The following is a 24522-nucleotide window of genomic DNA, read 5'->3' on the forward strand; positions in this document are numbered from 1 at the left end:
GTTGAATGCAGATATTGTTCCTGTTTCCACTTATCAGTTCATGTCTTCTAAATTAGAAGTTGGAAATGTACTGTTCAGCTACAATACATACTGTTTCAAATACAGTGTAGTTGTATTCCTACCTGAGAATACTGAGAGTATTAGTATCCGTAATACTCTTAGATATTTGGTGCCCTAGTAGTTTATTCCATATTCTGATACAAATTGTATAATGGGGTGACAACGATGTTTGGATAAAACAAAGCATGCATGATACAAGTTGCTTATTAGTAAAAACTTCTAAGGTTACTCTTTGGAATCTCTTCAGCTCCAGACATGCCCCAAAGATATGTACCCGAAATTATAGATGGTTTAGATGGTGTAGTCCATATAATGGATGGCATTCTAGTCTGTGGTGCTACCAAGCAGGAAGATAATATCTGATAAAACTACTACACAGATTAATATAAAGAGGGTTTTAGCTGAACAAAATTGTGTCAGATATTTGCAACTTCTTTCAAGAATAAGAAGCAGGTACTGCCTTTAGAATGCTTACACCTGATGCTAATATATTTAAAGTAGTCTTGAATATGCAAACGCCTCATGATAAATGATCTATTATGTGACTCCTAGGTATGGAGCAGTATCTTTTCAAGTTTATTTTTAACTCGTCAAATGTAAAACTCCCACCAAGAAAACTACTAGCATATGGTACAGCATGATTTTGGTCAATGGATTAAAGAGAAATTTCTAGAATTGCTTAAATGTCTGGCCTCTAAGGCACCTACACTTAGATTCTATGATGCAATTGCAGTCTATTACTCTGAAAATCTCTTAGCTCTCCAAAACACATTGTATACATTTTTCTTATTAGTATTTAAACTAATTATTTTATATCTACGTAAGATCTTTTGCAATGAATGTATTCTGCCATCCCATAAAATTTAACATTGGAAACATATCATTTTTGCAGATGTCCACTATTCATTCCAGACTATGTGGTACAGTAAAGTAATTAGGATTATATGACTTGTGTATTAGACTTGATCTGTTTTATATTCTGTTACATTTTGCACATACTATATTAAAATCTATGTTATAATAAACTGTTATTTTTTTTCACCAATATTATGTTGTTATATATTTTGAATATGCGCTCCTAGGATGATTATAAAAAAGGCCCATATAGATCAGTGCTCTACCATGGTTAGCAAGTATAAGCTATTGTGTGCAAGCATGTATAAGCATGTTCAAACAAGTACATATACGTAGGTAAGTGGCATTTTTTCACATTACAACTACTCAAATTTCTAGATGTTGAGCAGATATGTGATCCCACAGAGCATATTGTTGCTGTGTTGAAATCAGTGTTTGCTAAAAGTGTAATTCCTGATGGAGTGGATATCAGATAATGATTGTGAATTTTTAAGTTAGGAATATGGGTGCAAATAAAGGGTCAGCAGTAGAGTACGAATAAATGAGAGCAAGGCTTAGTAAGATAAAATTTATACTGAAAACTGCCTTGACATCTATGACTAAAGTCCAAGCTATAAATGAGCATACTCTGCCTGTTCTATCTTGCAGATTTGGTATGATTGATTGGCCACAAAAATGTGATAGACCAGATGGATAGGAAAAAGAGAAATTTTCTCCATGCTTATAAAATAATATATAAAGAAGTACACAGCATGATAATATATCCTTTAATCTGAAGGAGATATAAGCCACCTAAAAAATTGGCTATATGTCTAAGTCTGCAGTCTTGTGACTGCACATGTATTTGCTAACACCATCTAATCCAAATATAGAAAGTTCTAAGTCTAAGATGATCACTTTGCATAGACTAGCAGAATCATTTCAGAATGGATATGGTGTGGAAATCAAACCAAAAGCGAACACAAATTGATAAAAAAAAAGATAAGAGCAGAAAATGAAAAAAAAAACTGGAAAGCACATAATTATAGTGGCAAGTAAGGAGAACGTTTGGAAATACAAAGAATTTCTGAAAATGAAAAAAATACTTATTAAAGCCTCTAAAGCTAGCTATGAAAACAGAATTGCACCAGATAGTAAAGACAACCACAAGGCCTTCTATAGTTATGTAAAGAATCTCCACGGCAATACCCAGATATTCTCTGAGCTACTGCCAATGATACCTCCAACAGATATATACTGGCCAAAAGATTCAGTGCCAACTTTACCCCTCTCCCCCCTCCAAAGGACCAATCACAATACCAGTAAATTGCCAGGCTCTGAGTATTACTGCTTCACAGGCTAAAACAGCACTGTCCAAGGCCAAGAATACAGCTTCTATGGGACCTGACAATATCCCTGGCTGTGTTCTACATGAGCTACAGAGTGAACTGGCATGTCACCTGTGTGCCCTGTTCAGTCACATCCTTACCTCAGGTTTTGTCCCTACCAAATGGCACACTGCTACAGTCATCCCGCACCACAAAGGAGGAGCAACTACAGACCCTGGGAACTATCATTCCATTAGCCTGATAAGTCTGATATGCAAAGCCATGTAACACATCATCATGGACCTAATAAACAAGGATATAGGGACTCTCCAAACTCTGGATCCCACACAGTTTGGTTTTGAGAAGGGTATATCATGCCTGCTCAACTTGCTCAACTTTTTGAGTCAGTCAACAGAGCTGTGGATGAAGGCAAGGTGGTTCATACAGCCTACCTTGATCTGACCAAGGCCTTTGATATCATTCCTCACTCAGGAATCATAGAAAAACTCACTAAGCTAGGCATCAACCCCTATATCACTAAGTGGGTTGCAAATTGGCTCACAGATAGAACACACAGTTTGAAAGCAGCTGACTCTAAGTCAGACTGATGACCAGTCATAAGGGGAGTCCCACAGGGTTCGGATCTGGGTCCACTCCTGTTTGGTATCTACTTCTCTGAAGTCCAGGTCAACACGAAGGGACTCTGGCTGACAAAGTTCGCCGACGATTGCAAGTTGGAAGCTATTATTAACTCTCCAAGTGATGTTTACATCCTACAGAAAGGCCTCACTGAGACCAACGACTGGTGACAGAACCATGGCCTTTAGCACAAAAAAATGTGCCATCATCCCCTTTGGGAAAAACCCAGTTCCCATGAATTACCACATCTATGGTAGTCCACTGAACACAGAAGGCATTATAAGAGATCCGGGAACACAGGATGACAGCGACCTCTCTTTTGACCACCACATTGACACTGTGATCAGAAAGTCCTTAAGTCCTTCTATGTGGCACATCTCATTACTAAGGGTTTTGCATCCAGGACGAAAGAGGACATTGTCTCCCTCTACTCTTCCCTCATTAGGTCAATCACTGAGTACAATGCCTCACTTGGCATGTACCTTACTAAACACCTGCGACAACAAAGAGGATCCAAGGACTAAACTTTTGTCTTATATGGACAGAATCAAAAAACTCCAACTATTCTCTGTCTCATATTGCCTACTTAGAGGCGATCTCTGCTTGAATTACAAAGCCATGTCTGACCCACCTCTGTCAGAAATGCTACATCTAAAGAAATGCCAATCTCTCTGCACCACATGCTCCAGAGACCTCAACCTCATTATCACAATCAACAAAACATGCTGGAGGGACAGGTTCATAACCCAGAGACTGCCCATGCTATGGAATAGACTTTCCATACATGTCAAACAGAGCACCTTACTGGCCCTCTTCAAGAGAACTCTTGATTATTGGAGGGGAAATAGAAAATCCACCCCAGGGATCACTCCAGTGGTTTTACTCGACAGAGGCACTGGGAACTAAGGTCGGGTGGCATGGTGCCAGGGTAATCCTATGGGCTAGGCTTGTAAAGGCTCCAGGGCCATGAGCCTAGTACACACCTATGAACCTATGAACATAAGACCATCCAATGTCAGCAGTCAAGAAAGTAGAAGTTAGAAAGCCAGACATTTGTCATTAAAGAAAAAGGGAAATTTGTAGCATTGACCATTGAAATAGCCACTCCTAGTGATTATAAGGTTTTATAGTAGTGGGAGGCTTAAAGTTATAAATTTACAGAATATGCAAACAGAAACTAGAGCAATGTAGAATAAAGGCACCCATATAGTTCCAATAGCATCTAGAGAAATAGGGCTAATAAAAAAAATATATATTTCAAATATACATAAATATGTTGCCAAAGAGGATGAGAGACTCCATATAAGGTACAGGATGAGACACTTCTGGGTACATTGCTGGCAAACTTCACAGGCTGAAGCAGCACTAATTTCATGAACTTAACTGTACTGATTCACTGCTGTCACAGTATTAGAAATCTTAAACATTTGGAGAAATTAAAGTGGGAAAGTCATGTTTAGTGATAATTTGGCAAAATCAGAACTGATACTGATTCTGATAATAACAGATTAGCAGTAAGAGTTCAAACATCTGTAAAGTGATGGCTTTGTTCATTGTTATGCATGACAATGTTGTAGGTTTGGAAGATTAATTAAAATAACTGTTTTCTATAGTGCCTGTAAATAGCATAAAGATATCAAACAAGTATTTTTTTCAAGCCAAATGACTTACTTTTAATGTTTCAATATACAGATGTAAGTATAGCCAAACAATAGTGTACTGAATCAATGTATATAGTACATAGTTCTTCTTGTACAGTAAGCGGGATGGTATATATGCAGGTATTTTCGAAGCACTAGTTTAAATTGTTCATGTGTTTTTAAGGGAGATAAGGTGACTATGATTTGGTGCACCATATGAGTTTGCAGTTTGAGTTAGTCTGAAGTAAAGGTTCATGGTGACAATATCTCTTATAAAATTATCCATTTATAAAGCACACTGCTCAGAGTCATGAATTCATTCCCAATTTAAAAAAAATGGAGTACCCATTTCCTTGTGTACTATGTTTTAGCTTGCTTTTTGTGTGTGGAATTTTCTTTGGCAGTGGGAATACACAGTACCTTACTGCCTAATGTATGAAAATGTGAAAAATGAACAAACACCAAAATATCACTGCATGGTACTTCAAGATGTTCATACTGGAACCACATACACACACACACACACACACACACACACACACACACACACACACACACACACACACACACACACACACGCACACACACACGCACGCACACACACACACACGCATGCACGCACACACACACACACACACACACACACGCACGCACACACACACACACACACACACACACACACACACACACACACACACACACACACACACACACACACACACACACACGAGTACACACCTAACACAGAAAATTGTATAAAAATGTCTCTTGCAGTACTATAATTTTATAACTCTCTTTATTCAGAAGTATAATATTAATCCAGTTCCATCTTTATACAGAGCAATAACTGTACAAGTACTGAAATAAGATGTTAGTCCCCAACCATGACCCAAGACTCTCACTCCACATTTCTAGGCATCCTGGAAACTATTAGGGTCCATCCCAACACTCTCATACTAGATGACTTCAACTACCCCTCCATCAACTGGGAAAATTACTCATGCTCAGCTTTAACTGTTTTCATAGTTATTTACTGTATTTTTTATTATCTGCACTTAAAAGTACATTTTAGTCGAAATTAGTCTAATTCAAGTCGAAAAGTGTTTGTTTGCTGTTTAATTTAATTGTTTGGCTGCCCACTAAAGTGTGCTAGCCTGTACTACTGACTTTTCTGCCTTTTCTGCATTTCTGTGTGTTTCTATTTAAAAACAAAAAAAACAAAAAAATATTCCTTGTTTTCCTGCCTCTCCTAAACTAGTTAGACCAGTTTACAGGCCTTGCTGTATCCTGGGCTTTGTTGTAGTTCCTGTGTTGTCCATTGCCTTACTTGGATAGAAGGAAGTTTCTTAGCTCACCAGTGGGAGTGGGGAGCCTTGAATAGCCTACCTGTCCTTGAGGGAAGTGACCTCAGCACAAGAAGCTGTAGTAATTGGTCATTTTGGACCATTTCTAGCTCTTTTGAAGTTCCCTGGTTAAAATCTGCCTCTGGCATTTTTTTGAAGCCATATTACTTAGACACAGCTCCACGTGGTCCTGTTGAGTCTTCCTGGCTACAGAGAACTGAAAAAAAAGCGACTGCTTTCCTGATTAAGTATCCTGCTGTTTTTATATTTGTTTTACCTTCTACTGCTTACCTAGAGCAAGCTTTAACTGTTTTCATAGTTATTTACTGCATTTTTTATTATCTGCACTTAAAAGTACATTTTAGTCGAAATTAGTCTAATTCAAGTCGAAAAGTGTTTGTTTGCTGTTTAATTTAATTGTTTGGCTGCCCACTAAAGTGTGCTAGCCTGTACTACTGACTTATTGCCTTTTCTGCATTTAGCGCGGAGTTGCCACTAGAGCACCATCGGGCAGCGCCGGTTAAACATGGTTAAACTATTTCTGGCTCCATAAAGTCTGCTCTTCATTTTTTCCCTTAGAACTGCTCTACTTGTAATCTAAACAGTCTATTCTCTATCTGTAAAGCTCAGCACTTGTTCCTAAAGCATTTTTAGTCAGGTAAAGCACTTCTATATTATACAAAGTACTTCACTAGCTTAAAACCCCCTTGAGTACCCACTTCCCTAAAGGTCCTTTCTGACTCAGTTACACAGCAAACTTTTTCATTTCTTCTAGCATGTCAAAGGGTCAGTTGCTAGCGTCCTCTCCTGCTCAGCTGGTGAATCTGGGAATATTGAGGCAATGTTACAATTTCCTCATGTACACAGACAACCCTCTCCTCCTCCCACAAAACACAAATACATGCAAGAGATGCAACTATATAGCCAAACTGGAGGCTGAGCTCTCTCAACTCAGGACTGGCAAAAGCAGACAGGAGGAGAAGGTAACCACACACACCATAAACCCAGTCTCACATAGAACTATCACAACTACAAATCAAACACATAAACACACAAAGACATACTCGGAGGCACTGATCAAAATCTACCAAAACAGCAGAGGCCTCCAAAGCAGACACCCAAACAACTGCCACCTCATGACATAACACAAGCAACACATAGATCACAAAGTCAATGTGCAAATCAGTCACAGCCCTTAAGGCCAAACACAATGCCAGACACACTTGTCATAGGTGACTCCATAGTCAGACACACTGACGTCCCACTCACCAGACTGAACAAGGAGAGGGTCACAGTAAGCTGCCTGTCGGGCGCTAGAATCCGCCACATAACACAAGCACTCAGGTCACTCCACAGCAAGTACAAGTATGACTCAGTCATTGTCCATGCCGGTGTGAATGACCTGAGACGCACTCCCTGGACTACATGAAAAGAGACATAAAGGAGCTCTCAGATTATGTAGCCCAGGCTGGTATGACCCTGACCCTGAGCAGTATCCTACCTTCACCAAGAATGATGCCACAATACAGAGACAAAATGATCAGTTTTAATAATTGGCTTAATTTCTGGTGTCATTCTAAGGGGATCCAATGTCTGTCTGCCTGGAATGACATGCTTGACAAGCCACGCTGCCAAGGGACGGCTTGCACCTGTCACCCTGGGTTTCCAGATATTGGCAAAGGCTCTTGCCACCCCATAGTGCCTTTTTAGACAAGGCTCAAATTCTAAACCCACCGCCTAGAAAACAATAATGGAAAAAAACTAAGGGTAATGCTGCTCAATGCCAGAAGTCTAAATCTCAAGATGCATGCCCTCGAAGCCCTCCTCAGTATGGAGAACATCGATGTCTGTGCTGTGACTGAAACCTGGTTCAAGGCTCCTGAGAGCACCCCTGCACTATCAGGTTTTACCTCATATCATGCGTTCCGGCCCCAAAACCCAGACCGTACCACAAAAGGAGGGGGTGTATCCATATTCATCAAGGATACCCACACCTCCAGGCTGGTGGCAACTCACGAAGCATCAGAGACCATTCAGGAGCAATTAACCATAGGCAAAACTGCTCTACAGTTTGTAGCATGTTACAGGCCACCCTCTCAAACTCAGGAACCCCACACAGCCTTCCTGAAGACACTGTAGAGTATAAATGTCTCTCCAAACACCATCATATTGGGTGACTTCAACTACCCAAACATAGACTGGGAAGATTACTCAAGCCCCAATACCCTAACCCAAAGGTTCCTGGAGTTCATAAACTCAAATGCTATGGAACAACTTGTCACCATTCCCACAAGAGGTGAAAATATACTAGACCTGATCATCACAAACATGGGGACAAAATGCTCCACACCGGAAGTATATCCCTCATTGGTGAAATCAGACCATAAACTAATCTCACTGGAGATCCACATCCTGCCCCCACCCCCAACAAAAAAGACCACAGTGAAGAACTTCTCAAAAGCCAACTTCACACTTCTTAAGACTGGTGTGGTATCCTTCAAGGCCCCTGAGCCATTGGAAACCACAACCCACGCTGCTGAATCCCTTACAAATGCTTTCTACGAGCACCTCCAGGATTGTATGGATCAAGCAATCCCAAATAAAATCAAGACCCTTTCCACCAAAGGCAAGCGCCCGATCTGGTGGACCCCAGCCATAAACAAACTTTACAACAAGAGGAGAAAGCTACTACAAGATAGAGAAAATCCTAAAAGGGAAGACATCTCTGATCAATACTAGTAAAAAACTACGATCACTCATAAAATCATCCAAGGCCAACTTTGAGAGAAAAATCGCCAAGGACTCAAAAGACAATCATAAGGCCTTCTTTAGCTATGTTAGAAATCTGGGTGGAAACTCCCAGATATGCTCAGAATTAGTCCAAAATGATAGAAAAATCACTGAACCCACAGACATTGCAAACATAATGGCAGACAGGTTCAGTGAAAATTTCTCCCCTCCCTCCCCCCCAAAAGAAGAAATATCTATCCCAGCAGAGTGTAGCCTCCCAATCATCTCAAATGCCCAGGTGAGAGCTGCTCTCTCTAAAGCTAAAAACACAGCATCAATGGGACCGGATGATGTCCCCAGCTGTGTGCTACACGAACTCAATGAGGAACTAAACCCACACATAAGGCTGCTGTTTAATCTTAGCCTTACCACAGGATACATACCCAAAGAGTGGCGTATGGCAACTGTGGTCCCACTCCACAAAGGCGGTGCTTCTATGGACCCTGGTAATTACCGCCCCATAAGCTTAACAAGCCTGGTCTGCAAAGCTATGGAGAGGATCATAATGGAACTCATAAATAAAGACATAGGGGACCTACAGACATTGGATCCTATCCAATTCGGCTTTGTCAAGGGCAGATCATGCTTCTTGAACTTGGTCGACTTTTTTGAAACAGTCACCAAGGCCACTGATGAGGGGAAGGCAGTTCACACAGCCTACCTTGACCTTGCAAAAGCTTTCGACACAATACCCCACTCGGGTATCATAGAAAAGCTCACCAGCTTAAATGTAAACTGATATGTCACTAGATGGGTTGCAAACTGGCTCAAGGACAGAACCCACAGGGTTAGAGTTGCTGGTGCCATGTCAGACTCCAAGCCGGTCACAAGCGGTGTCCCACAGGGCTCAGTCCTGGGCCCCCTCTTGTTCGGCATCTACTTTTCAGAAGTGCAGGCAAACATAGGAGGATTGTGGCTGACAAAGTTTGCAGATGACTGCAAACTGGGTGCCATAGTTGAAAATCCATCAGACACAGATATATTTCAGAGAGGTCTCATAGAAATGGATAACTGGTGCCAGAGCCATGGCCTTAAGCTAAATGCCAAAAATGTATAGTCATACCCTTTGGTAAAAACAAGGTAACCCCAAGTTACCACATAGGTGGCAATCCATTAAGCACAGAAGAGGTTATCAGGGACCTGGGGACCCAAGTTGACAGTAACCTTTCTTTTGACACTCACATTGCCAAAGTGGTTAGGAGGACCTTCTACATTGCCCACCTGATTATGAAGGGATTCACATCCAGATCAAGGGAGGTCATTGTTCCCTGTACTCTTCACTTATCAGACCAATGATTGAGTACAATGCCCCATTCGGAATGTATCTTACCCGACACCTGCAGCAATTGGAAAGACCCCAAAAGTTCCTCACCAAAAGGATAAAGGGGCTCAAAAATATGCCATATGCTGCCTGACTGAAGAAACTCCAGCTCTATTCAGTCGCATACCGTCTGCTCAGAGGTGACCTGTGCCTGACATACAAGGCCATGTCCAACCCGGAATTAATGGACATGCTCCATCTCAAAAAATCCAAATCCACCAGAGCCACAAGAGCAAGAGACTTAAACCTCAACACGCATATAAATAGGACGTGCTGGAGGGACAGATTCATCACCCAGAGACTCCCTATGCTGTGGAACAGAATCCCGGTCCATGTGAGACAGAGCACCTCGCTGGCTCTGTTCAAGAGGAATCTTGACCAGTGGATGGGAGATCATAGGTTTACCCCGGGGATCATCTCTGTATCACTGCTGGACAGAGGCACAGCAAACTAATGGGTATAGTATTCTTCAACCTAAGGGGTGGTGAAAGCCACACAACTCTGGCTAGGCTTATAAATGCCCTAGGGCAGATAGCCTAGTATGAACCTATGAACCTATGAACCTATGCACCAATACAATGGCCCAGCGCTTCCTGGAATTCAATTCCAATGCCCTGGACCAGCTCATTCTTACCCCCACTACAGAAAGCAACATCCTTCACCTGGTTATTACTAACATGGGGAACCATTGCTCTACACAAATTGTCAGTTCCTCCCTGGTTACATCCGACCACAAACTAATCACCATGGAAATCCACATCTCACTCACACCCCCCGCAAAGGTAGCCACCATGAAAAACTTTTCCAAAGCTGACTTTGGGCTCCTAAAAACAGAGGTGGCTAACTTCATGGCACCCATGTCAATGGAAAATAGATGCATGACTGCCGAATCATACACCAATGCACTGTACTAACACGTACATAAATGCATGGAACTAGCTATGCCCAACAGAACCAAGATGCTCTCTGACAAAAAAAGGAAGCCAATCTGGTGGTCCCTTGCCATTAATAAACTCTACAATAAAAGGAAAAAACTGTTGCAGAAAAAGGTGAAGTCCCAAGACTAGAAAAACTCCCTTATTAGCCACAACAAAAAGTTGAGATCCCTCATCAAAACCTCTAAAGCCAGCTATGAAAGCAGAATTTCGGCAGACACTAAAAAACAACCACAAATCCTTCTATAGTTATATAATGAATCTCCATGGCAATTCCCAGGTTTGCTCTGAGTTACTGCACAATGGTACCTCCTATACAGAGCCAACAGATATTGCCAACATACTGGCTGACAGATTCAGTGCCAGCTTTACCCCTCTCCCCCCCAAAGGACCAATCACAATACCAGTGGAATGCCAGGCACCCACCATTACTGCAGCACAGGTTAAAGCTGCATTGTACAAGGCCAAGAATACAGCTTCTATGGGACCTGACAATATCCCTGGATGTGTTCTACATGAACAACAAAGTGAAATAGCACCACGTCTGTGTGCCCTGTTCAATCACAGCCTCACATCAGGCTTTGTCCCTACCGAATGGTACACTGCTACAGTCATCCCTCTCCATAAAAGGAGAGCAACTACAGACCCTAGGAATTATCACTCCATTAGCCTGATGAGTCTGATATGTAAGTCTATGGAGCATATCATCATGGACCTAATTAACAAGGATATCTTCAAACACTAGATTCCACACAATTTGGTTTTGTGAAAGGTAGATCATGCCTGCTCAACCTGGTTGACTTTTTTGAGTCTGTCACCAAAGCTGTGGATGAGGGCAAGGCAGTTCATACAGCCTACCTCAATCTGGCCAAGGCCTTTGATACCATTCCCCATTCAGGAATTATTGATAGACTCACCAAACTAGGCATCAACCCCTATATCACTAGGTGGGTTGCAAATTGGCTCACAGATAGAACCCACAGTGTGAAAGTAAAGGACTCCAAGTCAGACTGCCAACCAGTCACTAGTGGAGTCCCACAGGGATCAGCCCTGGGTCCTCTCCTGTTTGGAATCTACTTCTCAGAAGTCCAGGCCAACCTGGAGGGACTCTGGCTGACCAGGTTCACAGACAATTGCAAGCTGGGAGCCATTATTAACTCCCCAACTGATGTAGACATCCTACAGAAAGGCCTCACTGATACCAATGACTGGTGTTGAAACCATGGCCTTAAGCTTAATGCCAAAAAAGGCGTTGTCATCCCCTTTGGGAAAAACTCAGTTTCCACTAATTAACACATTGATGGGAGCTCACTGAACACTGAAGGCATTATAAGAGATTTGGGGATACAGGTTTACAGCAACCTCTCCTTCAACCACCACATTGCCACTCTGGTCAGAAAGTCCTTCTATGTGGCACATCTCATTACTAAGGGTTTTGCATCCAGGAAAAAAAGAGGTAATCTTCTCTCTCTACTCTTCCATCATAAGAACAATCATCGAGTATAATGCTCCATTTAACATGTACCTCACTAGACACATGCAACAGCTGGAAAGGCCACAAAAGTACCTCACGAAGAGGATCCTAGGCTTAAAGACATATCCTACATGGACAGACTCAAAACACTCCAACTATTCTCTGTCTCATATCGTCTACTAAGTGGCGATCTCTGCTTGACTTACAAAGCCATGTCTGACCCAACTCTGTTAGAAATGCTCCATCTAAAGAAATCCAAATCCCTCTGCACCACACTCTCCAGAGACCTCAACTTAATTACTACAATCAACAAAACATTATGGAGGGACAGGTTCATAACCCAGAGACTGCCCATGCTCTGGAACAGACTTCCCATACATGCCAAGCAGAGTACCTAACTGGCTTTCTTCAAGTGAAATCTTGATGAGTGGAGGGGAAATAGAAAGTTCACCCCAGGGATCACTGCAGTGGCTCTACTTGATAGAGGCACTGGGAACTAACATCGTGCAGCACAATGCCAGAGCACGTCTATGGGCTAGGCTTCTAAAGGCTCCAGGGCCATTAGCCTAGTACACACCTATGAACATATGAACTTATGGTCTAAAATCAGGTTATTGAAAGCAATCACATAAATGCATTGTTCCACTGCTGTATACATAGCTGAAGCCTCAAAGAAAGGTACTTTCATATTACTTATAAAGATTTATATTACCTTAAATTGCTTTGTACTAATGAGGTACATCTACATAGACACCAAACAGATAAGAAGAACTAGTAACACTGGTATGATTGCTTTTCAGGCATTGTCTACTTTGAATTTGAGCATCAGACTCATCTAACTACTCTAACTACCTTATATTTTTTTACAGGAAGTTCAAGAAATGTTTCCTTTTGTTTTTATTTTACATTTGATTACCGGGGTGGTACACTGATCATAACTGACCATTTGCAGGCACTGCATGGGTGAAATAATTCACAAAGAAGCAAAAAAAGATGAGAGCAGAGAGTCAACAAACTGTATAAATCAAAAACAGAACAAAAAGTAAGAACATATAACAAAAGATGTACAGCAGTCATTAAATGTAGCAGCAATTATGAGAGATGTAATCATGGGAATTGTAAAATGTTTATATTTCTTCGCATCATGATGGAAATGCTGGACGGTAGTGAGAGCCAGTGCAGGGGATGGTAAGGGGTTTTAGGAGTTAATAGTCGATGAGAGTAAGGCTAGAGGTTGGAAGGTCCTTATGGGATATAGCTTGCTGTATGACAAGTACATTTTGAATTTGTGTGGACAAATTTTTTATGGGTCACAGTTTCAGAGTTTTTAAAAAGTCCTTAGCAACCCACTTTTGGAGCAGTAACAGTGTTGCTGTTCAAGACTGATTTGGCAACTAGCTTGTGAAACATTTCTGTTTGCATGAAGGATTTGAAATATTTCACATTGTTTTCATTTGGTAAGACTAAAATATTTTAAGAATTTTAAATTTGTATTGAAGTTTAGTAAGTTAACATAACCTTGCTATACAAAACACTCTGTTGGAATTGCTTTCCAATTTTTTAAAAGATACATGCAAGCATAAAATAAAAATTATCTCATTCAGCAATGTTGTTGTATTGATATTTAGTTCCAGTGGTATCAGAGCAAGCAAATAAAAGGTAACAGTTTTATTTGGAATATTTGCTCTTACAGCCCAGTTTATGTGTTATGCCGTACTGAAATGCATTGTGTAGGCTCTAAATTCCTTTCATGTAATCAGCAAGAAACAAAGAAAACATAATAACAGATAAACAGAAATCTAGGTATAATGTTTAGATCCTAAAACTTGTTATAAGTATGTATAGTAATTTAAAGATTGTTACAAAAAGCTGTAGCAAAGTGCATTATCTGCTTATAACTGGGCAGAATAGTGCACACTTTCAGCATTTTACAAGTAGTATAAACTTGTAGAACTTCTTTCTAGGAATAAGTTCATACAGTATTGCCTATCCTTTTTCTGCAAAGTACATAACATAAACAATAGTGCTCAATTAGTATGTACATATTTCCCAAGGGAAAAAAATGCATCATGTAATCAGCTTATCATAGCTATAACAATTTGCAGGTAAGTGGCTTGACAAGGAATAAGTAGGTTATCATGTGTGATAAACAAGGCTGTGCTCACCTATCTCCACTGAAAATAGTATGGATATTGTGGAATTGTGGGGTGGGGGATCACTAATACATTTGTGTCATAATGGCTATACTGGGAGACCACTAGCTTAGAGGGACTAACCCAATCAACAAAGGATAAATACATAAGCCTCTTGTAGTAGAGGCCAAAGTGATATATGCAAATGACCTATTAAGGACTTACCAGTGTTTTAGCCACATGACTTTTAAATGCCCATAGCTATTTACTTTTTATCTTTTATATATTTATGGATATATTCAGGCCAATGAGGGAGCCAAAATGCACTAATCCTGGAAGATCAAACTAGCACAAACCAAGTGGAAACCTGTTTTGCAGGGAGGCAATTTCCTCCTTAACCCACAATCCCTGCTACTTGTATATTCCAGCTCTGAGATTACACCACAGTGGGGAAAGGACCAATACCCAAAGCCCTGCTGTACTGTGATCCAGCACAGGCCAGGTCATGCAAAAAGAAGTACTGTTTGGTTTCTTTTTTGCTGGTTGGATATTCCAGGATTTGAGCATTTTGGCTTGCTCATGTCAATTTCGATCATATGAACATTCACTCACATGAAGGGATTCAGATGTAGACATGTGTGATGCCCCTGCACTGGCCCAGTAATCAAGGATCCTCAATGTTCACCACTAATACCAGTGAGGGACGTGCACATTGGGAGGATGACAAGTTCACACACAGTAAAGTGCAATTTCCCTTCAGAGCACACAGAGATCATAGTCAGTCTGCGGCTGTTTTTTTTCTCTCTCTGACACTGCTCTGGAATAAACTTCCAATTCATGTGAACAGAGCTACTCAATGACCCAGTTCAAGCACAACCTGGGCAAATGGATGGGTGACTGCAAATTCATCCCAGGGGTGGCACTCATGTCTCTCATAGATATGGGGTGGCTGGTACTGATCTGTAAATTGTATCGATATAATCAAGGACAACTGATGCAAACCAGGGTTAACATTGCTAGGCTTATAAACACTCTAGAGACACTAGCCTAGTAACTTACTATGAATCTATGAACCTATGACCAGGAGGCCAGTCACTAGCAGAGCCCCCCAGGGCACCGTACTGGGCCCGCTCCTTTTTGGCATCTATTTATCTGAAATAGAAGCAAATGCTAAAGGTTTATGGCTGACTAAGTTTGCAGAAGATTTCATGCTGGGGGTTATCATCAGCTCATTTGCAGACAAGAAGGTCTATCTCTGACTAACAAATGGTGCCAAAGCCATGGTCTTAAACTCAATTCTAGGAAATGCATAATTGTCCCATTTGAGAAGTCAACCATCCTGGCTAACTACCATGTTGATAATATGCCCATAACAGTTGACTCAGTGGAGAGGGATCAGGTTATGTGCATAGACAGTAGCCTTTCCTTCGACCACAACAAGGCCACAGTGGTGAGGAAATCCTTTTATGTTGCAGAACTTATAAGTAAGATCATGTCATCTAGGTCCAGAGAGGTCATTATCCAGCTGTACTTCACCCTTATCAGACCAATCATAGTTTACAATGCTGGATTTGGTATGTACCTGACCAGGTATAGGCAGTAACTAGAGCAAATTCAGAGGTTCCTTACAAAAATAATACAAGGCAGGATAAACCTGCTTTATGCAGGGTGCCTTAAAGCCATGTCCCTCTACTTCATCTTCTTTAGATTGCTGATGGGTGATCTATGTCCAGCTTACAAGGCATCTGCAAACCCCACACTTCTGAATCTCCTACATATTTGTAAGTCAAATAATACCAGAAATACAAGGTCTAGAGACCTGAATTTTGTCTGTGACTTAAACAGAACATGCTGGAGAGACAGATATGTGTCTCAGAGACTGTCCCTCCAATGGAACAGGCTTCCTATCTATGTCAATCTGAGTTTGTCTATTGCCCAGTTTAACAGCAATCTAGACCACTGAATAGGAAATAGTAAATTTAGGGTTCCTATTAGATGACCAAAGACGCATTATATCGAATGCGTCTTGGTCGAACTTGAAACAACGAAAATGTGAAATAGCAAAGTGGCTTTTAAGCAAATTCTTTCCCAGGGAAAGAATTCGCTTGGCCGCTTCCATTACTTTGCCATTTGTGGCACTGTAGTGTGATCTCGGAGTTGGTATATTTAAGTACGGGGGTGGGGGGCACAGCCCCCCATATTGGGGGGTGTGAGGGGCAAAGCCATCCGCTTTATGTATTATTTCAATTTATTTATTTATTTTTTTTGAACAACGATTTTTTTCCCTTGAAAAAAAAATCGCTATTCTGAGCTTTCGAGATTGTAAGCTTTCGCTTACATGGGTTTGATTATTCGTCGTTCGCTTTTTTAAGCATTCTATGATATAATATAGACCCTAAATTTACACCAGGCCTGGCACCGATGCCCCTTATGGACAGAGGTAGCTTATAAATTCCTGGTTCTCAAAGTTCTATTTGGCTACAGCACATCATAATTCTTTCGGGAAGACTTGGTTAGGCTTAGAAAAGTGGCCCAGGCCATTAGTCTAGTAACAATCTATGAATCCATATATGCATACACATATCTACATGCAAGTATTGCAAGTTTCTAGGTTTACAGAATGAGATCTAAGAATTAATCACCTCACCAGATACAGTGTTCTTCCCTTCACAGCAGATTGCTCACTTGATGTAAATTAAAAGGTCATTATGTGACGTTTGCTGCTACCATCAGTATCTTATTTCTTACTGAGACCTACTCAAAACTCTTCTTTAGTCAGCATCATGATACTGAGCTGAGAAGGGAAGAGGTCTGAGGAATTTAAAATCATGGGTATCATACTATGCCGTTTAAATCTTATTCTGAGGATATTTAAATTACAGGTAACATTTATTATAATTATTATATTACATTTTTATTAGACCTTATTATAAGTTCAGATCTGTTCTTATATCTGGATGTTATTATACTGTAGGGCACGATTATTCTGATAAATCCTAAAAATATTGTTTGTTAATACTATAGTATTACTCATAGCAAACGATCAGTCTTATTGTTTAAAAGAAATTAATTAAATTAAAATTATTATAAGCTTTTTCTAACATTTAAATTGAAGAGTTGGCAGAATCAGAATTTAGTACTTCATTCTCTCTCATTGTCATAAGATTTTTCTTTTAATAAAGTAAGGGTTTTATGCTGGAATGTAGGATGCAAATGCAAATTATGCTGCCTGCAGTAAAATAAAAGATGCTACATGGTTTGCCATGTACTTTTTCCATTTTGAACACTGAGAGAAAAGTGATAACACCTGAATATATTATCTCAAATAATTTGAGCTATGCATGCCTAATACATTACACAGCACATATTCATAATTACTGGTGCAGCATTAATCCGAACGTATCTCTTGTCTTCCTTCCTTTTGATCCCACATCACATTTTAACTAAATTAAATAGCATAAACCATTGTAATATGTTTCAGTATGAGTTATGGAAATAGTATAGTTAAAATAAACTGACCATAGCTTCATATATAGATTTAAGAGAAAAATCAGAGAGGATATCTGGTTTATGGCTTAAAAAGATAAATCCCGACTGTGACCTTGAAACTCATGAACTATTAACAGTTTGGGTGTCAGAAGAAACAGTTACGGAGGGTGAGAACCAGAAGCCTACATCATCGTGTCTAATAGAAGGGGACGGTATGGTCCACTGCATGGCTCTTATCTATCCAAGCTAATGGTGAGCAGCATACAGTACTGATTCCAGAAGTTTTTTGCCTGGGTTCTAATAGAGTTCATGGTAGCTTTCATGGGAATCATGCTTAGGCTATCACACACACACACACACACACACACACACACACACACACACACACACACACACACACACACACACACACACACACCAGTGAAAAGCATTATAGGCCCTCAGACTGATATTAGTAAGTATGGTAATCACTGGGGTGGTGATTAATCTCATAGAGAATTTCTCCTATCATCAGTTTGGTTTGTATTGCCAAGGGTTGAGCATTGGTCCTTAGTCTGGGGGCAATTAGGGTCCGTCTTTAAACTCAGGCAACCCTAATCATTGGAGTGAAGCCATCCAGTTAGGGTTTTGGGATGCCTATAGTTCCAGGTGAAGCAGAAAGGATCACTTGTGGTTGGAATGAAGGAGTATGTTACCCTTTGTGGCTGTCTACATTACAACTATTCAACAGAATGCTGCTGAGTCTGAATCCAGCAATAAAACAGAAGGGCCCCCACACTGATGTGAGGTAGCAGCAGTGCACTGGAATAAAGAAAGTATGGACAGTTTACAGTGGTGTGATAGATGGCATGCACAAGGGTCAAAGAGCACATATAAAAATCGATTCAGATATAATGATGCAGCAGGAATAATGGCCATGATATAGAAACGAGCAGCTGACCGGTATAAGGAAGCAGGAAAAGAACATGGAAAGCATTATAAAAAGCCACAAGATGGACAAGGAGTAACAGCCAACTAAAGTACTAAAGTGTACCAGAACATTGCAGTGCTGTGACATCCCATGGAGGCACCACCAACGTACATAAAACAAAAAGATCCACAAATGCAGATGAAGCGACGTGAGTGACAGATGGAAAAGAGTAACAATAAGTAAGTCTTTAACGGCTGATAAAGCTTCTATAAACAAAGCAAAAAGCAGAAATGCAGACTGTTAGGGACTGTCTGCACAAGCTGAAATCATGAAGAATAAACAGGCAGTTAGAGTAAGATCATAGCCACAGATCTGTAGAAAAAATGTTATGTTTGACTACTGTTACGTGATGTGGAATTTGACAAGCAATCCCAATTTAAACAACCTAAATAAAAAGTGCAGCATATAAAAGTGATGTCTTTCAGAGGTACCGACATGAAATGGGCAAACATTAACATGTGCAGCATTAAACTTTATTTAATGACAGAACTAATAACACATATTTCTGGAATTTAAAGGCATTATCTAATGAAACAGGTAATTCGGCAGAAACATCAAAATGGACCATTTTTTTTTTCAAATTATCCAAGACTATTAAACAACAATTTATTTAAGTGGTTACAGTTGCGGATTTTAATCTAACTTAAATTTTACTTTGGACAGGCTATTCCACTGCCCTGAATCTCATAAGAAATTGCAAATTACATTGTTGGGTATCCTTGAGAATCACGACTGGATATATATATATATATAGAGAGAGAGAAAGCACCAGAAGGAAGTCCATAGGATTATGGGAAATACAAGGAAAATGCATCTTATGACCATTTACTCCTTAGGTGTACCCATCCACATAGTGAACCTCTTCCTTCGAGGAGGGTCATGACATCCAAATCAGGGGTACATTTCTGAATGCCCATCCAATCCAAGATCACCCTACTTTCTTAAGGAACCCAGAAAAGCAATGTAGCAGGTTGGACTTCAATGTAATTCTCAAACTTCAAGCAATTACTGGAAACTGTAGGTATTTTAGACAGGGCTAATTCTGATCTGGTATCATTTAGATTATCAATGAAAATTTACATGGGTGAGAAGGAGGTGGGCCCATTGTAAGTGGAAATGACAACAAAACATTCAGTTGTTACACTGCATTCTATCTCCACTACTTTCCTGGAAATTGGTAAAGATAATCCATACATTCTAGGATTGTTCTAGTGCCCAGGCAATGTGAGCACAGGACATGAAAATGTTAAAAGAAATGTTCAATGGAGAATCCAGCTACACTAAAGAAGGTGTCATTTTTGGTTTGGAAACTAGAAAGAATTTGTGGAGCCCTGCTCAGATTATAATAGGACTTCAATGGTTACAAAGTGTTTTATTGCCAGAGTGAAAAATTAAGCTCATTCCAGCATACGTCTGCAAATACCATGAGTTTGTGAACTTAGTGGGAAGGCATTTTATGTCTGCAAAGGTAAGGATTATAAGAGAGTCATAACTAAACAACTGAAAGAAGTGTGCTGTTGTTTTATCCTTGATGTGGGCTATTAGGTTGGTGATAATTGATCCATATAGATATAGCTGAAGACTGCAAGAATGTGATTGGATCTTATCCCTATTTATAATTATTTTAAAAGTCTGAACATCACTTGTACATATTTTCATACTTAGTATTCAACAGTTATGTGTTAATGCTTTATGCTGTGTCTTATTTAAATTCTTTGTTTTCTATGGTTCTATTAAAAACTTATCAAAAAAGGATGTATGAAAAGAAACATTGCAGCATAAATAAATAACTCTTTTATCCACCAGTTTGAGAGTGAAGGCAAACATGGATCTTACAAATGAAGGGCCACAGAACAGAGTGGCTTTGTCTAGACACCATAACTATGTGTAAGATGCCACATCCATTGAAAAGCATGGTGCAGGCTACTGTACCACAAAGAGTTCCACCTGCTTTATAACCAATGAGGGTAGTAAGATAGACTGTGTGGAATGCGGCATATGCCATACATTCAGCTTATTACTTCACTGAATTTGGCAATAGAGCTAAGAAAGTAAATATGCACATACTGGACAGAGGACAAGGTACAGCATGAATTAGGCAATGAAAAAAAATGAGAAAGAAACTGAATCAGAGATGGTACAACATTGTGAAGACTATTTCTGGTTCCTAAAAATCATATCTTTAGCAGGATTAATATGAGGTGTATGACACAGTTAATAATCCATTGATATCAATATGCTGTATCATATAATCGGATAGGCAGATATATCATTTGTAAACACACACACGTGTATATATATTTTTATGAATGTGCATGTGTCTGAATGTATATACAAAGTTCCTAAAACTAGACTAACTGTACTGAATATTGCAAAGTACGTACACCTGCACCACCCCAACACATATGTGTTAACCCTAAATGTAGCACTGACCGTAATGTGTTAGGTTATGGTTATCTTTATGGTCACACACCATTGCAGTCTGATGTCATAGGACGGAGATGTATCAATATGCCAGCATTTTATTAAACATGATTGACAGACGTTAAGTCAGGGTTTTATTTATTTACTTTCTCATACCCAGGTAAGTGTGATAGACCAAAGACCCAGATAGCCACAACCCATTTTCCTTAACTGTGCATGAACCCAACAGGTATAGTGTCTGGTCCTATAAACCAAGGCATCTTAATTTTACTTGTGAAAGCAGTTTTTATATCTATGAATCCATAAGGGATTTCTCCGCTCACCTATGTGGCACTCTGATATATTTATCTGTTTTTGTAAAATTTGCACAGAATTTTTCTGCAAACATATTTGCTGTGTCCTGTAGCTGAGCGATCACTTTGTTGTTTATTAATGTTTTAATGTAATTAAAATACCTTATTGGTTTCAACCTTTAAGACTAAGATGGGTTCATAAATCCAAAACATTTGATGTGAAAAGTAATTCCTGCACTTCAAACTTGTTTTAAAGACTAGGGGCTGGATTCCAAAAGCTATTTGCAAGCAGCACAGCATGCTGAAGGAAGACTTCAGTGGACGCAATTTCAGAAAACAATCTGAAAGTACTCAGAACCCTTAATTATTCAGTATATGATAATTATGGATTCTGTGTATGCCTGTTGGATTGCAAAACACATTGTGCATGCCCAATGTAACTTAAATGTGACAAACTGTATTGCTGACTCTGTTTGTGAAATTCTTGGTGTATGCCATATGGCATCACAAGGAACTGAAGCTATTACAATGAAATACAATGTAATACTTAAGAATACCACCAAAAAATAAAAAAATGCAACCTACAGAGAATGAACGGCAACAGGCTGCAGTACTACAAGCCATGGATGAGGATGCGGCTGTGTGCCCTAGAAAGCAGCCAGCTACAGTAAGAGCAAGGCTGCAACTAAACCAACTGTCAGATCAGCAAATAATTGACATGTACTGCCTAGGCAGACAGCTGGTGCAACATGTACTGCCTAGGCAGACAGCTGGTGCAGGCTGTGTGCAACATCTGTGTTCCACATGTGTCTGCGCAGACATTGTGAGGCAACCCCATCCCTCTAGAAACTCAAGTGTGTCTCAAGTTGGAGGTACTGGTATCTGGAACATTCCAAAGACACATGGGGGATGCTGTAGGAGTACCATAGACAGCTTGTAGTTGTATCCTGGCAAAATTCCTGGCAAAAATGTGCAGCAATTTGGATGACAACATACACTTTCCATGTACCCCCATGAAATGGAGAACTTTAATGCACCGATTCTATAACCTTGAAAACTTCCCACATGTACTTGGTGCAATAGATTGTACCCACATTTCTATCAAGACCCCATTTCATCCATAAACAGATAGATACATTAGCAGAAAAGCCTAGCCAGTGTTCCTATTTTTGTACCTTTGTCTCCCCATTATTTATGGATTTGTCCAGATTTCTTGCTCTAAGAGGTTGAGAGGTATGGCTTACTCCCCACAACAGGTGACTGTGGTTATCCTCTTGAGCCATGGCTAATGAACCTGTGCATAGAGCCATCCAATCCTGCAGAACAAGCCCACAGCAGAGCACACACAACAAGAAACACCACTGAGCATGTGCTCAGTGTACTGAAATCTAGGTTCAGGTGTCTGGACACATCTGCGGGTACCCTGCAATACTCACCTAAGAAGGCAGCATAGATAATAATTGTGTGTACCATGCTACACAACATGCTAACAAAAGCACATGAGGGTCTTCCAGCTGCAGGTGTGGGTGAACTACCCCAAGAACCCCAGAAGTCAGAAAATGACATCCCATAGGTATTAAAGGAGGAGCAGGAGGACACATGGGGCAGAAAACACAGGAGCAGGTGAAGAAGGATGCGACCACATGTGCAGGGCAAGGCAACACAGCAGTGTTTGAATAAAATAAAAATAAACCACTGGCTGCAAAATACTCCACAAAAAGAAAATGTTTGACACACAACTTTCAATCATGACAAGCCACACATACACAGATTAAACATCGATGTTCAGGTGTTGTCCCACCACAGCAGCACAGATTACATCTAATGGCAGTTACCCAGTAGATAGTACACACTGAGCATTGGACACAATGACATAGTCATAACATATAACAGTATGAGCATATACAAATCTATTACAACAAGGATCACCAATGCAGGGCACAACTGACATAGGTACGCATACAGACTTATATTGGTGTATCTGTGTATGGCAGATAATAAGGGACACACATCACTGCGACACATTCATATCTGTCTACTTTAAAAAAGATGCAAACAGGTAAACAACTTGTGTCATAATTCAGAACTATTGTTAATATCACAAGCAAAATATATCACTGTAAAGCATGCATAAATAAATGGCGTCAGTTATATTTAATAAAACTGTTGGACTCCTATAGCATCAAACTTGTCAATAAACAGAGACAGATGACATTGTCATTGGTATGCACAGCAATCATCATCACCACATGTTGAGACTGACACAACCGGATAGAGTGGATCAACAGTCACTGTTACTGTAATGCAGTCATGGTCGCCCATGCTGATGGCTCACACTGTGATCTGGTCTATCCTTACCGGATATGGAAGCACTTGGCCCATATTGTGCCACAGAGGAGACTGATGGGGTGATGCCAGCATGTGGAGATGAAGGAGCATGACTGCAACTTGACTGTCTGATTGTGACTTTCAGATGCACAGGAGTTGGGCCAGCAGCAGAAGTGTGGGCAGGCCAGGGATTTTACAGACCATGCCAGGCTGTGCCACAGATAACATGCTTTCATTCTGTGCAGCCATTGATGCCAATATCTCACTGTGTTTGCACTCCTGTCCTTCATGAGGCATGGATGTCAGATCCATGAGGTTGCTGGAAGCATGTATATGTGTGTTGTGGGGAACTATCGACATCAGCAACAGTCTCAACATGGGTCTGCTCTCCACAGGCTTCATCCAGTCTGTCATCCAATGTCCCCTTATTCTCAGAATGGCTGGACAAGTTTTCCATCATATCTGGGGCTGCACCCACATCCACATGTCTGTTATCATCTGGGCCTCACTGTATCACCATGT

This window comes from Protopterus annectens, chromosome 1.part1 (assembly GCF_019279795.1).
Source record: "Protopterus annectens isolate FY-2018-M chromosome 1.part1, PAN1.0, whole genome shotgun sequence".
In the NCBI taxonomy this organism is placed as follows: Eukaryota; Metazoa; Chordata; order Ceratodontiformes; family Protopteridae; genus Protopterus; species Protopterus annectens.